A 16,843-nucleotide genomic window follows, 5' to 3' on the forward strand; every position below is an offset into this window, starting at 1 on the left:
ATCTTCCGAAGTCCCTTCCAGCCCTAACATCTATGAAATCTATGAGATGTAGAGTCTGGGAAATTGAAGGTATGTACACACTGTTCCATAACATGAGATAAATTGGCATTAGGTCACAGTGCCTATCTGCAGAGCCCTTGGGATTTCCAGTGTTGGTAAACAGACCAAATTAGGAGGCCTAGTAAATAACCAAATTAAGATGTGTGCATGTGATGATTTGGGAAACAAAGAAATATGCTGACAGGACAGAATGTGGACAGTATGATAACAACAGGGAAACCAGTCGATAATGCCCAGGAATGAAGAGTCTTCAGAGGAGAGAGAGAATAAAAAAGGAGGCATTTCAGAGAGTAAAGGGTCCCTAAGAGGGGAACCCAAGGCCACCATGAACAGGCAGCACACCACCAGCCTGTCTTGCCAACCCACTGTTGGGGGAGTGGGCCTTGGCCGTCAATCTAATATCTGATGTTCAAGAAAGAACCACAGGGTGAAGCTTTCATACTGACCAGATGTACCTTCCCTCTGTAAAAACTCTAGGGCTGGTAGATATAGATTTGTTTGCATCATTTTTATCTGCTATTACTGTGTATCAATAACCTTAGCCTATTAACAAATAGAGATGTCATGGTTAGTTTGAGGGTTTGGGTCATAAATCCAGTGCCAACAGAAGGAGATGGTGTATTTTGTGGTGGATAGCAAGGTGATTCCTTTGTAGTTTTCACAGTCAGACTGATCTCCTTTCTTGAAGACTGTAACAATCATGGTGACTCTGAGGTAGTCTGGGATTTCCTCATCATTCTAGAACCTTAAGATGAAGGCATGAAGCTGTGATGTGAGCTCCTCTCCCTCCACCTGAAAATTTCCATGGGGATTCAATCCAGTCTAGATGCCTTATTATTCTTCATCTGCTTGATGGCTTATCAAGGGTTGGAGGGATTCCATAATCATCTCTGAATGGGTATTGTGGGATGGAGTTGAGAACACACTAGTCAACAACAGAATCTTGACTGAGAGGGTCTTTAAAATGTTCCTTCCAATGGGAATTGATGGCTTCCCTTTCCTTGACCAGGTCTCCTCCATCCTTAGGTCTTAAGGGGATTGGTCCCTGAGTGCTCAGTTTGTAGATGACTTTGGTGGCACTGAAGAAACTACACATATTGTGGATGCCAGCGAGATGTTGAATCTCCTTAGCCGTGTCTTCCCACCATTTGTTCTTCATATTATGGGTCCTCCTTTGGCCCCCTGCCGTAGCTTGTTGGAGATTGTTTCTTTTGCTTTGAGTTGCTGCCATTTTGCCAAACACAACAGGATTTGTGTTTGCAATAGATCAGCCTTGAATCTCCCAGTTGTTCTCATCAAACCAGTCTTGATGTTTACTGGTACAGAATCCAAGTGTCTCTTCACAGGCACTGAGCACACCCCACACACTGCTGACATTCTCCTATCGTTTATTAGAATTCACCAGTTTTTCGTTAAGGCACTGGTGGAAGAGGTCTCACTTGCTTGGTTCCTTGAGTCCTTCAGAGTTGATATTTCATCAGCATTGCTTCTCCTGCAGCTGTTGTTTGGGAGCCAGTATGAGTGATGTAACCAAGCAGATGAGTTGGTTATTGGTCCAGTAATCATTAGCTCCTACAATATCTCGGGTGATGAGAACATGTTTGTGATCCTGGGCATGGATGATGGCATAGTTAATCAGGTGTTAATGCTTAGATGGTGGGTGTTACCATGCTATCTTGCACCCGTTTCTCTGGCAGAACAGGGTGTTTGTGATGGTGAGTTTGTTCCACACATTTGGTCAAGAGGAAGATACCTTTGGAGTTGATCTTTCTTGTCCTTTCCTTGCTGATGGTTCTTTATCAAGAGGTTAGACTTCCTTCTGATTCTGGCATTGAAATAACTGAAAAGAAAATGGCTGTTTCCCTCTGGAATGTCAGAAATAACTCGGTCAAGGTTGGTGTAGAATTCCTCCTGGGTTTCATCGGTGGCATCAAGAGTCAGGGCATATGTGCTGACGACAGTGGAATATTGGCTCCCTGCCAGTTTAAGATGGATAGTCACGAGGCACTCATTAATTCCAATATGGAATTCATTGAGTTGGTTTATGAATTCATTCATAATGGCAAAACCAACTCCATGAAGTCAGCATTTTCCTTCCTCTTTACCTTTCCAGAAGAAGGTATAGGAGCCTCCATGTTCTTTGAACTGCTTATCACTCACTCACCACTCTGTGCAGCTATATCATTGTTGTATCGCCTCAGCTCTAGGGCCACAATTGAAGTGTGGTACTCTGAGCATTCACTATTAGGGTTGTCCATGAGGATCCTGATGTTCTAGGTCCCAAAAGTGATGGTATATCTCCGCTGGGATTTCTGAGTGCAGTAAAGGGATCCCACTAAACATAGTTATGCAGTCAGAAATAGATACATCAGTGATCCCACTACAGTGTATACTGTAATATAACTTAATGAATATATCTTTTCCAGTTTAATTAGGCATTACCTGTGAAACCATTATGCCTGTTTTTAGGATGCAAACTTTACATTAGCTTTGTCCTATTTTAGATATTTTCACATGTTTAAAACCATTGCATATACTGTACAACAATTCCTTTCACACCTCAAGACTGGCTTGAGTATTGTTTAGTGTAGGAAAAACATGCAAATTAATTTAGGATCAGAGTTGGCTTCACCACTGGCATCAGCTACTAAGTTTTCATGGGTAGCATGGAATCCTGACTCGACTTTATATGAGTGGAGCATAAACACAGTGACATATATTCTCCCATGTGTTGTTCTGCACTTTGATTTATTTCCTTGTTCTGAATGACTATATTGGGAGTTAGAGGGACTTCAGCTATAGGACCTGACTATGACACTTTTCTGACCATGGAGAATTCCAGTCCAATGTCTGAATCCTCTGTTGGGTTCAGCTGTGATCAGATTATGCCACCTGAGTGGTACAAAGGGACTAAAACTGTATAGAGCATCTGACCTTCAATGTATACACATGAACTGCCTCATACATTCTACATTGCTTTAATCCCAGTGAATATTGATGAGAAAGATTTTTGGACCTCCCAGGAGAGAAAAAGATGCCACGAGAAATCTCAAGCCTGCTGCTTACTATTACAAAACATCACTGCCAATAGATGCCTTCCCAGTCTGGCTGTTAAATTTTAGAACTCTTGCCCAGCTTTGCCCTTAACAGATACTGGCATAAGTTTCAGAAATTTGACTCATAAAAAGGACAGGCAGCAACATGGAAGGAGATTGCTTTAGGAGATGAACTGCCACAGGCTCATGCAGATGACATTTTAGTAGAGAGTACAGCAAACTTTGTAGCAAAGCTGCATTTGAAAAACTAGATTGGAAAACAGAAGCTCTGAAAGAAAAAACATTTGCAGTATCTCTAGACATTGCTGAGCTGAATAATAGGCATCAGATACAGGCAATCGTGTCCAGTGGATAAGTGATTCCCAGCAAGTTAGAAATCTAATGGAAAACAAAGAACAGGAATACCAGACTATATGGTGATCCAGAGTAAATACAAAAATGTTATGTTCAACAGAGTATATAGATTGAGAGAGATTCCTTTTACTTACAAGGGAGAAAACCATTGTAACATTATTTTGATGATGGCGTTTATATTTATTTAAAATGCTGTATGAAAGTGACACTGAGAGATCCCTATAAGATGTGGGTTTCCATTCCTAGGCAGTTGAAAAATATCCAGTATAGAAAGAAATATTTATATTCTTAAGAAATGCAATCTAATTTCAAAAAGAGATGTCACAGGTCGGCCTAACAAATATGAGGGAAAAGAGGTAAGGAAAGAAAGAGCAATAGTAAAATGATCATACCCTGTTGCACACTAGCAAGTACACAGTGTAAGGCATGTATATAGACAATTCTTAGCCAATCTCTTGTTCCAATTTGAAAAAAAAAAAAAAGTACTTAAAATAAGGTAGAGTTGTGACCAAGACAATCTGCAGTTAATGTGACCGTTGGCTGGGATTTCATCCCCAATTAGTTAACTTGTGCAGATAAGAAGAAGCTGCTAGTATTGTCTCTTATATGGTTGCACTTTTGATTATATCCAAGTCAGAAGAGCTGAGTCTAGTAATCCTTATCTCATACATTATTATACCTGAATGTTGTATTGCAAACACCAACAATGCAACCGTAACATACCTTGGTATATATGGATACTCTCTTATGTTGTCTGAAGGATTTACATTTTGTTTAAAGATGCATGATCTCAGTCCTCCACTCTTTCCAGGGATACGAAGCAAGGGTCAATACTTTCCTCTTTATTTTTTTTTCCCCCAAACAATAAAGTTGCTGGTACAGTTCATCACAGGGAAAAAAATAATCCAGATTGGCTATAAAATGGTGCTGGGTTGTGTTGAGCTATGAAAATGTCCTTGGGATGAATGCCTTAGGTTAAAAAGAAGAAAGAGTAAAATACTTCTTGGCTCTATTAGCTTTTTCTGAGAATAGCCATTTGATTCATGAGCATATGAAAGAATAATGTACCTCTGCATAGTGTGGCCTCAGGAACTAATATTTATACTTGGCACAAATTTAAGCATTATGGAGAGCCTGCCCCACAATGTTGAATAGCACTCAGAAGATCTTCTCTTTCATGTATAGTGGAGAGAGATGTATGTTGAGAGCCCCTTTACATGTGGATTTCCAGGATGTAATCTAATCTATGGAGATTAAACATCACATAGTGTATATCTATTAGTTACAATTTTTAAAAAGGCAACAACCATTTATCTCCATTTTACTTAAATATTAGAGCTGAGTATATATAGCTGGGTTTTTATTAGGATATAAAGTAAATGCCAGTAAATCTGAAACTGTTGTACAGTGTTGCCTTCTCACAATAAGTATTAAATTCAGTATTACAATTTCAATTCAAAATTCCTCTAGAGTGAATCATATAGCCAAGAATAGAAATCCCTAACAACCTTAATTTGGTGCAAAAACTGAATATCACTCCTTTAAAACAAACTATTCAAAATGATTAAAGTGCTGTAAGTGGATTGATCTCCCCATCTCTGAGTTGGATATATTAACTATAATAAGAATGAACATGCTCCTACTGCTTTTGTATCTATTTCAAATGTTCTCCATAAGTTCAAACTTTATTTTTTTTCTAAGTATTCCATAAAGCATTTTCAACTGTTAATTGGAACAAGAAAAAATAAAAAACCTAGGAACTCATCAGACAATCCATAGCATTATAAAAGTATAAGAGGCTTTAAACTATGTTACTTAAATCTACAAAGCCCCCAAATACAATTTCAATTTATTGTAGCATGAATGACAAAATTACAAAGCAATTGTTTGACACAAAGTGCAACAAATGGCAACACAGGATGAATGGATACATTTTTTTTGGCTCAGACCTGATGAAAAATACCTGCTTCTAATAATCAATAACTTGTTAGTGACAGACATAATATCAAACTGAAATAACCAAAGGGTAGGCAGCAGGGGAGGAAAGAGCAGCAAAAATGTTGTCATTATTTCCTGGTTAATATTATGGAGGGCCAAAACTTCACATTTTGGTATTCATAACCGTATACATACTTGAAGTGAGTCTTTGGGCATGATGAGACAAGAGACTTCAGAACATAATTTCAAATAGGAGCAACATATCAGACTGAAAGGAATGAGCAATGGGATGAAGGAATGAGATTAGAGGAAGACAAAAGTAAACTGAAATTTTGTTATGTAACCAGTCTCAGATTTATAAAAAAGTATATTTTGTTGCTTACAAAAACAATGCTTTTACATAGTATTCATCCAGTTCCAAGTATGAATTTCTTCTCTTTCTTATATGCCATGGATCTAGGATTGCATCATCAGCTAGAAATAAAAGAATGCCTAAGGCTGGCCATAGAGTAGTGATTCTCAATCAGGGTGTTGGGGAAGATAAGCAGATAGGGTTAGGCTCAAGCCCTACCTGTTTGGCTGCTTTACTTCCCTGCCCTCACTGTCTGGCCCATCTGACATGTACTGAGCAAAACTTGAATGCAAAAGAGAATGGCTACCAAATATAAGTTTGGTATTGATTATGGGTTACTTCAAACAGAAATTGTTATTCAGAGACATTTCATTTCATTCTCTTCATACAATAGTATTTAGAAAACCATTAAGAACATTGCAGAAAATGCTCTCTAACAGATTCAACTTCCTATCACACTCTGTGGTACTGTCAAAACATCCAAAGTTTCTGGCATTTAATCTGTGAAAAGATAGGCAAAATATTTAGCGCTGTATTTTTACCAAACGCAGTGTTGCTTACAGTAAACAGGAATACATCATAATAATAATGAAACTGTGTATTGCTTTTCCTTCACCTTGCTAATACAAGTATATTGTATAAATGGATTACTTCAACCATTTACAGTGGGACAGTAATTATAATTATTAACATTTAGCTGATTCTAGAACACCCTCCCCTATATTATGGAAACATGGAATAGAATATTTTTTAACATAAATTTATTTCATTTAGATTTTTTAATGACAATAATCTAAAGCTATAGCTTGTCTTTTCCTGTTTGCTTTAGAAACAGTTTCTTCCTCTCTCACCTTTAGTTAGTTAGTTAGTGATTCTTTCCCTGAGAAGAATCTCCACAAGCTTACACTTTGCTGGCAAGCAAGCAAGTCTTACTCCTTCAGTCCCACTATTCTTCCTTCTACGTCTTCTGTAATAGGACTGAAACCAACTGCTTGAAGTATGTTTGTTTTTTTTTTTTATTGAAGCTATGGTATACAACAGCATCTGATGAAGTGAACCTAGGTTCATGAAAGCTTATGCTCAGTATCTGTATCCTATTTAGTTAGTCTATAAGGTTAGGGACAGAAATTACACATAAACCAGTATAAGTGATTGGAAACTTGTTCAAATCTGTGACACAACAGAAGCATATAAAATGTGTTCAAAATGGCCAATTTATGATAAAGCTGGATGGGTATGGTATTAGACATAACTGGTTTAGTTTAAATCAGTTTCTTGAACTTCTGTCCCAGATCCCCTCCACATTCAAGTTAACTCACAGTCCCCCAGCATCCCACTATGCTTTGTACCTCCCCCACAAATCCCTCCTCTAAGGGTGGGTGGGCTAGCCTTGGCCCAAACTGCCTTCTCCAGCCAAGGAGGGAGGCATACTCTATCACTGCCTCCCAGCTTCTGGCTTGAGCCACTGTAAGCATGTGGCTGTATCTCCAAAATCAAAAGTGAATGTCTGTTCACTTGCTTATTAGTACAATCTTTGCAGCTTAGACTAACCTGCAAAGACTGAATTGATTCAGCCTCAGGCTTTTTGGGTGTCTGTATTTAGCCTAAAAGTGCAAATCTACCCTCCCTTCAGACTGACTCCAGCCTAACACAACTAATGTTTTCTCTCCCCTACTACATGTTAATGATAGTTAATAACTGTGCCTTTACCTTAAGACCAGCTACATGTGCAAATATTTATCACAGGATTAAAAGCTCTGACCAGCTATAAAGTTAGACCTCAAAAATGTGTATTAACTTTATTGCTAGCCATGTAGGGGGATCTGCCCCCCCACCACAAGTGTAATAAGGCAATAAGGGCACAATTGGATCTAAAGTGTGATCCCACAATTGTGCCTCCTGCCCTGCACATGTGGCATGGCAAGAGGTGGAACAGTATGGATCATACATAAAATCCAGTTGCACCTTTACCTGAATACATAAAGGAGGCATACTTTCTTTATGTCTCTTCAAGTCATACTCTATGCTATCTTTAAATTATATTCACCTTGTAGCAAAACCCCCAGTTTTTCTTTTTTTCTTTATTTTAAAATGCATTCCCTCCTCTTCCCCAACCATTTCTGACTTTTTCTCTCCCTCTCTATTCCCTATAGATAAGTATAAGTAAGCTAAGATGTAGGATAAGCTTTAACATTTTATTTTAGGTAGTGAGTTTTATTTTTCTCTCCCCTCTTTGCAAATAAGTTCTCAGATATTTTGATTTTGATACCCAGTGTTTTATAAGTGATAATTATTATGTTTGTACTGTTTTTATATTGTGTGATTACTGTTTTAGGCCTATATATGTAAGTTAGTGTAAGTCATGTCAAGTTTCCATTTTGTATGTCAAGCCTCCATCTTGTGTCCTCTGCCCGGGCATCCCCTGTGTTGCAACTGTATGATTCAAGTACCCCTCCCATGTAAATTGGTTCCCGGATGAATGAGAGTGATTGGGAATGGTTGAAATACAATGGTAGCAGGCATCTACTGAATGGTCTGTAACGACCAGGCCATCACCTCACATTGATTCATCCAGGAACCATGGACCTCACCCACAAACAGAGACAAGAACCCAGCATTTGAAAGACAAAAGACCCTGCAGATCCAGAAACTCTACCATTGTACCCCACCATTACAGACACCTGAAACTGCACGTCCCTGCATGGAGCACATATGCTCAGTATGCCAGGGGCTGACTCTTGCCTGGGCATGCCTCCTGTCACTAGGGTCACACAAGGTCTGCCCCTATAAAAAGGGGCAGCGAAGACAGACCCAGTGGGATGCCCTCTCCATCTGGACCAGCACCATGCCACACCACCTATCCACCCAGAGGCCCTGCCGGCGACTCCCCTCTGGACAACATCTACTGGACAAGGACCTCTTTCCAGCCTGGATAGGTAGCTATCACCCTCCACCCCCTCTTCAACCAAGGACTTGGACTTTGCTTCTCTTCCCTACCTGGACTCCAACCCTTCCACTGAGTTTCTTTCTCCTGCTGCCATTGTAAGTGCTTGTGTCTGTGTGTAAACCAATAACTTCATGGAGCTGTGTAGTGTGTTGTCTGTGTAATAAAACTATTATTTGGGCCCCTAAGTTGGGTTTTGCTTTACTATGGTTTGGCCCTGCTCCAATCTCTGCTCCTCTCCCCTCTAACTTCTGTCTCATTTCTTCCTCTCCTGCTTCTGGTTCACTGCCACCTCCATCACATGTCCTGATCTCTCTGCCTCCAAATCCCCTGTTTCTTTGCCACTGTCTTATCCCCACTGCCTTTTCCTTTTCCCCTGAGCAACCAGGTTTCTGCCTCCATTTCTTTCCTGGCTGTCTCCTCCTTGCCACCACTTATCTGCCCACCCCCCCCGTATCTCAGCTGTCTACCTCAGTTTTCAGCCCAGTCTACTTTAAGTAAACCCAAGCCTTAGTTCCTCAGCCAGATTCTCTGTAGTCCACCAGGGTTCTAATCCCACTTCTGGCAACTTTCACTCCCTGCACTTTAACTCTCTCTCTCTCACCTGAACCTTCCCCCAAGTATCCTAGGTACCCCAAGCACACACATATACACTGTACCATCAAAGTTAGGAACTTACCTGTGTGTATATGTAGGTGGGTTGTATATGTGTGAACTGGTGTGTGTGTGTATATATATATATAATTGTGCGCATGAGATATGAATTAGTGATCTGTGTCTACCTTTTGCAGTGTATAGTGTATGTGCTTGAATTGGTGATAGGTATGCATGTGCCTAGGCTGGTTTGGATGTGTATGTGCCTGAGCTGGGTGTGTGTGTGTGTGCAATTGCATCACATCCTCCTGTCTAACAGCACATACTGATCCTGAGAGTTGGCCTGACCCCACAGGGCAACAACCTTATTTCCCTATTCTTATTGGAATCAGATGCCATTTTGCATTCAAAATGATATAGGTATAGAAAGACATACCATGCACTCTCAAGTGGAGATATTCCCTACCCCCATTTTGCTGTTCCCTTAAAAATAGAAAAATAACTCTTTCCTTCTAAAATTATATATCTACCACTTATGTCTTTGCTTAAGCCCACAATGTTCACAGAAGTTTCCAAAACTTGGAAGAATACTGTGATAAAATTTGCTGGTAGCCAGAGATCCCAAACTAGGAAATGTTTATCTTATTTGATAATCTTCTCTTAGTCTCCTGTAGACTCTCATTTCACCTTTTAACATAGAGTTGTAACCTCTCAAAAAATCCTCTTCCTTTACAAATGCTGTCACCTAAATCCCATTTAATATGTGCTAAAATAATTTAACATAGCCTGCACCAGATGTACATCGTCTGTTATAATCTATTACCATTTTTATTTTAGTGCAGTAGCTTCAAAAGACACTAGCTGTAATTGGGGCCCTGTTGGCCTTGGCACTGAATGTAGAGATAGAAGATGGTACCATTGTCATTAACTGTGGTTCAAAGGCCCTGATACTTCATCGACACTGTGAGCGGATGTCCTGGATCAATCAGAGAGATAACATACTTTGGCAGAGCTCTTCCTCCTAGCGTTTGTTCTCACATGCCATGACTTTGAGGGGATTTAAAATTAGTGTGCAAGATCTGATCCCGACTAATACCAATGTGACTCTTTTTTTGCCATCAGGAGCACTGCTGCTGGGTAAGACTGGGAAAACCTCCTTCTCCAGATGACACCCTGGTGCATTTCAGTGCAACCTTCAAGGAGAACTGGGGTTCTCGCCCACACACCCTGTTCCCCCTTTTGGCTCATGCTCTCTCTCTCTCTCTCTCATTAAAGAAAGGAATTGTAAATCAAGCTATTAAGTGGACAGCTGGCGGCTTTTAATTTACTTTCTCTCTCCGTCCGGAGAGATCCAACTTATAGCTGGGCAAAATTCTGTAATCCATTCTAAAGGAAACATCCATGCACAGTAATTGTCAACAAAAGTATTTAATGAAATGTGGGTACCTGCTCTGCAGGGTCTTTGCCAAACTTCTCTTTCAGTGCAGCAAACTACCTGACAATTACTTTCTTCGGGCATACTGCCCATTCTGTTTTTGTGCCTCCACATGAAATGACTCCGTCATTGAAGATTTCCACAGGCTCCAGGTCTGGCTCCTCTCTCCTTCTGGGGAAACACACTGAACAAGTACAGATCCTCTTTTAGGAGCTTAGTCAATTGATACTTTTAAAAAAATACCACTCTCCGGCACCCTGGATGCTCCTGGCACTGGCAGAAATGATGTCATCTCTGCAGTGGGTCACACAGCATTTGGTAAGTTTCTTTGTGCAGTCTCTCTCTGTAACAGGGTCATTGGCTCCCTGTTACAGACACATGTGCTTAAGTGTAGCACCATGAGTAGTCCTGATTAAATAAATGAATGTACCCCTGACAGCTGAATTACATGTGGGTTCCTGCAGGATTATAGCTTTAGTAAACAGGACAGAGATCAGGTAGGAAAGGAAGAATTATTTTCTTCATTTTACAGGTGGGGAACTAAAGGTGAGATTACACATTAAATTAAACCATGGCAAAGGCACTCAAAACTTGAACGATTACATAGTAAGGCTTATTAACAAGTGCTAAGTGCCCCCTGGGCATTTTAAAGTTATGCCACTCGAAACAAGTTTTATCTTTGAACTGTTCAAACTAGCTCAAGTTAAGATAACTACTAGATGTTCTAAGAAAACCACCAATTTGTGGCCCTCCAGTATCCCAAGAGACACTGCTTCTAGGTGGACTAGCTATCACCCAGGACTCTGTGGCCCTAGCTTGACAGCTGGGAACAACCAAGCAACAGGTAGGTGGAGATGCAGTGAGTGGGGAGGGAGGGAAAAGGAGTGAAGGGGGGCGTGGGGAAGGGTGGGAGGGACAGGATTGAAGAGGGAGAACAAGTTCATGTAGAGCTGATGGACTGTTGCACCCTCTGCATCCCCACTGCCACAACTCCTGAATCACCCCCAGATCACTCCACTGCCACCCCAACTGCCATCTCTTCCCCCCACGCCTGGCCCCTCCAGCCCTGGATCTTCCCCCCAGACCAGTTGGCCCAAGAGCAGTGAAGGCACTAGTGGGGGGATTCCTTTTCCTGCTTTTGGGCCCCTGCAGACCATGATGACTCTGTATGTCCAGATCCAGCCCCTGCCAGGCTGTGCAACTGAAGGTGGGAAGAGGGGAGGGGATGGGGAGGAGCTACCATGTAGTTGCAGATCCTAGTGGGGCCTAGAGCCATGTGTGTGGGGGCAGCGTGGACTGCAAGGAGCCCAAGAACCCTCCTTCAGGGTTCTCTTCCTATAGGGAACCCTCCCCTCACCACCCCCACTGCTCTTGAGCTGATTGGGGTGACTGGGTAGTAAACTGCAGGGTGGGGGGGGGGGAGCAGCAGGGTGATTTGGGGAATAGAGGATCTGATCCAAGTGGCACAGGTGGTCTCTTCCTCCTGCCCCCCACCCAGCCTATACTATGGCTAGAAAGCCAGTGGAGGCAAGAAGTGGACTTGTATCCCCTAGACATGCTCCTGCTTGACTTGCAATAACCCTCCAGTGGCAAATCTAAGCAGTGCACTCTAACCTTGCATGTGTGACTGATCATCACCAGCACTTGTTAACCTTAACACAGATGAAAACTCCTTAGAATTAACACCTGCTAATGCTAATGTGTAATCTCACCCTAAAGCCTAAGGGAAATCCGTGGCAGGAAATCAGAAAGCAATACCTGCCTTCAGTTACAGGCTTTAGCCACAGGATCCTCCTGCCTCAACAGTAAACTATTTCTTTCAAGCTTCTATGTACACCAGAATGCTAGCAATTCCCTTCCCAAGTAATCTAGTTAGCGAAAGACATTTAATTATGCAGCCACAGGGTACACTTACCCTGATGGAAATCTTAACAAACTTTCAGCATTACTCAAGGTTTGTAACTGGTTCATGAGTTTGCTTTAATCTACAACTGTGTCAAAACAAAGAACTTACTACTTCTGCTTATAAATGGCAGGTGCCTCTTACTGCTGATTGCTTACAAGATACATAGTAGACAGCTTTAGTAGTAAAGTTTTATCAGTGTTCCCTTGAGAGAGAAACTGATTTTTTTCTCACTTCCTTTAAAGTAAGAAAGTATTTCTAAAGAAACAAAACATTATTATGGCACCCAAGTATCAACTGGTGTTATTCATCTTCCCAGTTTCTAGTCTCCTGCTGCATTAGATTTGTTCTTTGATGTAATGTACTTGAGTATATGTCTGCATAGTGCTCCTTCTGCTGTCTTTGACAAATCTTCCCATTTCCCTTGTGGTTTTCTTTGGTTAATAATACTCCATAAGTACTTAATGCAGCATTATGATTTGTTGCATAGGAAAGACAGAACAGTGCTTGACCTCACAGAGTACAGTAGATCACTATTGATTTAAAGTGGCAGTCTAAATTCTCCACGTTAACCTGCACTGCAACATTTTTAATATACCAATAAAACAGAGTTACTCCAAAGCACACCAATTCCCCCTCCCCCCCATTTTTTTCCAGAAGCAACATTCAGAATACAAATGCAAGCATGTCTCTAAAATGTTATCAGTTTAAAATAAGTTGGAAGCCCAGGCTCTCTGATACATTTTGGTCCTTTTTTAAGTAAATCTCAATAGAAAAATTAAGACTCTTGACCACCTTACTAGGAAAAAGGAAAACAAAATTATACTTTGTGCTGAAATCATGTACCCAGGGATGTAATAATAAAACTTTTATCTAATTTAGACCCAAAAGAGAATAAAAAGAAGGTATGCAAAATTAAAAGTTTAAAATGGAGGCAGAGAATAAAATGGATGTTTTGTCCACACAGTTGTTCTCTGAACTGTGAAACAAAATAACCAAGGACAGAGTAAGTTGAATTTTGATTTTTTTTTTTCCTTTTCCTTTCCTTTCTTCTAGGGAGGGAAGGAATTTCTGCAGCAGCATTGCTTATAATCAGTTTCCCTAGACTTATGTGCTGTTTCTGAGGCAATTTCAGTGGCAGTTTTCTGTGGCAAAAATTATTACTTAATCTATAGTAATTTTTAGTAATGGAGTTCCCTCCATCTACATAGTCTTCTGATGTATGGTAGTCTTCTTCTGTAATGGCCATTCCTAGACAAATTGGCTGCAGAATATGTTGCTTTGTTTTCTTTGTTTAAGTCAGAGTAGATGTTACTAGATCAGAGCTGTACAAAATTGCAGGTGCAAAGAATATTTGCAAAGTTAGATCCCAAAATATATATTTCATGACTCATCAAAAATTGTTTCTCTATAAAACTTGGTATTCTGGAACTTGGAAGTTAATATTGCTAAGATTGCTCCTGAGATCATTCCTCACATTTCAATTAGTTTCATACTGATGTGCAGATGTTTGGGTTTTGAGTGGCTTTAACTCATAACTTAGAAAGCTGTGTTATATAAGTACAATCATAAGTTTACAAATAAACTTGAGTCCATAGACTTCTTTTGTACTCTTTTTATTAGCAAAGTATTAAGATCTTGATCCTGCAATTGATTATATGTGGATTCACTGATGATTACTTAGGGTTTTGTCAGGATGTAGGAGAATTACCAGGTCAATCTATTAATTTGCTTGCAATATCTGGTCCTAATTGTGCTGCTTGATGGGTTTGTTTTTTGGGGGATTTTTTAAATCCTTCTTTCTTTTCCCCCTCTTTCTTTTATATCATTCTGTTTTCCATTTTTAGCTCTATGCTATGTTTTTTAAACAAGTTAGCAAGCCAAATGAAAGAAGGAAAAGGAAAGTGGAAGTGGAAAAGGAAAAGAAGTAAAAGACAAATAAAACCTAACTATCAAGTTACTTTGTAGTCTTGATTTTAATAGCCAGCTTGGAATTCCAATTGTTTGGCACAACCATCAGATAATGGTAAAGTAGACTCCGTTTTTCATTTCATGTGAACACTTTTGAATCTTTTCAGTTTATATAATGATCTGGAATTAATTCTGTTTCTGGAACTGTTGAGTCTGTTTTTAAATGGACTGCCGTATAACAAAGAACACCATTGAATGGAAAATGAAATAATTTTACTTATAGTAATCCTGTCTTTCATTTGAGAATCCTGTCACTTTGATCAACCCTTTAGTGGACCCTAGGCAAACAAACTTATGGGCCCTGGGTCAGTAGAAACCCCCCTCCCCACCCCAGCTTGCTGTTTGAGGGATATGGGGCTTCGAGCCATTGGTAGGAAGTAGCCATCATGGTGGCAAGGCTGGCAGAGGGGACCATTTGCACCATAGCCACAGAGGGAGGGACTGGTGCCCCCCATAGCTCAGGGCCCTAGGCATGTGCCTAGTTTGCCTGTGCATTAATTCAGTCTGTTTGGCATTCTGTGATACGGTTTAGACATTTAAAAGTGATTGTGCAAACCTGTTTTTGAAGTTTCCAAGATTAACACAAACCTAGCAAAGTTATTTTAAAGGGTAGCTTATAATAAGAGTGGTAGTAGGTGTCCTGTAGATTGGTTTACTTCTAAACAAAATGTAAATATTTGTTTCTATAAGTGAACGTGAATGTGAAGGGAGACAAGAAGACTGGGACTACTGCTGTGTGTTTTGAGTCCCATCTATATATTTTGGGAAGTTTAGTTGTGGTATGTATTAGTTAATAGAGTGGAATAGACCAGAAAATCTTTGCTGTTTATTCATTACTAGATGCAGTTCTTGTTTGCTCAACCAACATTTTTGCAACCCTATACTATACAAAAAGATATATTATAATTGTTGGTGATGTGAGCTGTTGGGAAAGGATTCAGTCAATCATTTTCTTAATATGAGTTCCATGCTTTCAGTAAGGTCAGAGCTAATGGCTCTTGGCAAGCTCACTGGTTATCATTTGGCACACCAAATTATATTTTTCATAGACAAGTAGGGCTTGACTTGTAAGGGAGTTTAGCTCAAGGCTATTATTTTGGTGCCTGCAAATAATTATACTCCATTTTTCACCTTCAGCTTTTATCTGGCATACAATTGTACCTGCCAAATGCAGGCCAGCATTGAAAATATGGTCTATATATTTTCCAAAATGTGGGCAGTAGTTAGGTCAGTAGTTAGGACCCCTGCTTCTCATGTTAATTTATTATTGACATATGGTATTATCAAGCATTGTCAAACATTCCTCATCTGTTTGCCAAGCTGGTCAAAATCAGTTTTTGGAGCAAGTATGATACAACACCTTTACTGAAAAAAGTTCAGTATATGATTCAGTGTTACAGGTTACAGCATATAAATATGTTAAGAAACTTACTGCCCACTGAGAGGTCTGGGAAGGAAGCATCAGTGAAGCCTCTTGTGTTCTGACATCTCAGGCTTACATTGACGTTGACTGGTTACATAGCAAGGCCAATCAGTGGCATATCTTCTCTCACATTTATTATGGTTCTTTGCCTAGCACCATTTCTAATGATCTAGAACAACTAGTTATAACTAGCATAAATGATAATGAAACATGGCTTCTTGATCTGCAGGGCATTTCCCATTCATTACTTTTCAGAGAGCACCTAACCCTGGTGCTACAGGAGTCACTGTTGGGTGTAACCTGCTCAAGGGCTTTGACCCTTTTGACCCTATGACACTGTTTATTGTTTTACTTTACAATTGACTTGTTTTATGTTCCTTCCATTTGTTTTCTATATCCACCTAGCTGTTTCTCATCTTAGCAGGCAACTGTCTTTGGGACATATATATTTATACAGTGCTAAAAACATTAGGGCCCTTGCTTCTGGATGTCAGGCAAATAATAATGAAAGAGGAATTGGATAGCAAGTACAAATGATACTTGAGTTATTTCCTTTTCATTTACCTTAATAACAGAGTTTTGTTCTGAAAGTTTGTAAATCAGTCTTTATATTCTGGCCAAATTCCATCTTGGGACGAAGCTTCTCAGCACATGCACTTCCTGCTGTAGTTCTATTAGAATATGGTATCTTTCACTTTTTATCAGGGATTCTTGTGTAATATTGCAGGATGCAATCCTAAGGCTTCAATTTCCACCCTGAAAGTGACTTAAATTCAGAAGCGTGCAAAGTGATTTCATAAGGACTTTGTAAAA

The sequence above is a fragment of the Alligator mississippiensis genome, chromosome 3, assembly GCF_030867095.1.
Source record: "Alligator mississippiensis isolate rAllMis1 chromosome 3, rAllMis1, whole genome shotgun sequence".
Taxonomy (NCBI): Eukaryota; Metazoa; Chordata; order Crocodylia; family Alligatoridae; genus Alligator; species Alligator mississippiensis.